The sequence below is a fragment of the Rhinopithecus bieti genome, unplaced genomic scaffold (assembly GCF_001698545.2).
Source record: "Rhinopithecus bieti isolate Rb0 unplaced genomic scaffold, ASM169854v2 scaffold_14002, whole genome shotgun sequence".
NCBI classification, from domain to species: domain Eukaryota; kingdom Metazoa; phylum Chordata; class Mammalia; order Primates; family Cercopithecidae; genus Rhinopithecus; species Rhinopithecus bieti.
The window spans coordinates 436,587-438,440 of NW_016807873.1; positions in this window are offsets into that span (position 1 = coordinate 436,587).

Consider the following 1,854-nt stretch of genomic DNA (forward strand, 5'->3'; position numbering starts at 1 on the left):
TATATTTATATTTTCATTTATTTATTTTTTAAAATACTTTTTATTATACAATGTTTATTATAAAATTTTGTATGCAATCCTCATGGTAAGCACAAAATGTACCTATAGAACAAGAGTGTTCAATCTTTTGCCTTCCCTGGACTACATTGGGAAAAGCATTGCCTTGGGCCACATGTAAAATACACTAGCACTAGCCATAGCTGGTGAGCCGGGAAATCACAACGTTTTAAGAAAGTTTACAAGTTTGTGTTGGGCTGCATTCAAAGCCATCCTGGGCTGCATGCAGCCCTCAGGCTTCAGGTTGGACAAACTTGTTGTAGAGGATACACACAAAGAAGTGAAAAAAAGCAACCTGAACTTACGAATGTAGCAAAAATAATACTATGAGGATAGTTTATAGTAATAAATGTCTATGTCAAAAAAGAAGAATTATCTATAGCATTCTAACTTTACATATCAAAGAACTGACCAAAATTATCAGAAAGAAGAGAATCATTAAGATTACAGCAGAAATAAATACAATAGAAAATAGAGAAAAATCAGCAAAACTGAGTTGTTGCTTTATTTTTTTTTAAATATCAACAAAATTGAGAAATTGTTTTCTCGACTATAAAAAAGTGAATATTTGTATAATTAAAATCAGGCTGAGCATGGTGGCTCATGCCTGTAATCCCAGCAGTTTGAAATGCTGAGGCAGGCAGATTCCTTGAGCCCAGGAGTGGGAGACCAGTCTGGGCAACATGGTGAAACCCTGTCTCTACTAAAACTACAAAAATTAGCCAGGTATGGTGGCATGCACCTGTAGTCCCAGCTACTCAGGAGGCTGACGTGGGTGAATTGCTTGAACTCAGAAGGTGAGGGTTTCTGTGAGCTGAGATGGTGTTGCGGCTGTACTCCAGCCTGGGGACAAAGCAGAGACCCAGTTAAAAAAAAAAAAAAAAAAAAAAAAAAAAAAACAGAAATGAAAGAGAAGACATTACAATTGATGCCATAGAAATAAGTAAGTTGCAAGAGAGAAAATATTGGTAAATCGCTTATCTGCTAAGTGTTTTATATTCAAAATATAAATATATGACTATATATATTCAAAATATAAATCTATGACAATAAATATAAATATATGACAAGATTACATGGGAAGTCTAAATATATATCCAAGATGTCTTATGGAGTTTAGACTTCCCATGTAATCTGAGCCTCTTTACTTTCCCTAATTTTGAAATAGGACTATTCAGAGTGTTGTTCATGGGACTATTCAGAGAAAGAAATCTCAAGGCTCACCCACCTTGAGTCTAGGCACCCACTCAGCCAGGTAGTTTAGAGAAATAGAAAAACCAACCTGGCTTGATAGACTAGACCTTGCCAATGTCTGAAAGGAAGGTGTAACAGAAAGGAAGGGGATTGGATTCTGTCCTTAAGGTGGACCATGTTCAGTATAAAATGTCTTCCCAAAAGACTGCACCTCTAACCCATGTATTTACACTATTACCCACTTGAAGAAGAAGAGGATATTAGAAAGAGTCAAGGTCAGGTGTGCTGGCTCACACTTGTAATCTCAAGATTTTGAGAGGCTGAAGTCGGAGCATTCCTTGAAGCCAGGAGTTTGAGACCAGCCTGGGCAACATACAGAGACCCTGTCTCTATAAAAAGTAATAATAATAATAATAATAATAATAATAATAATAAATAGAAGTGTGCAGAGGTGCATGCCTGTAGTCTTAATTATTCTCGAGGCTGAGGTAGGAGGACTGACGGAGCCCAGGAGTCTAACATGGCAGTGAGCTATGATCACACTTCTGCACTCCATCTGAAAGGCAGAGTTAGACTGTTTTGAGGAGGAGGAGGAGGAGGAGG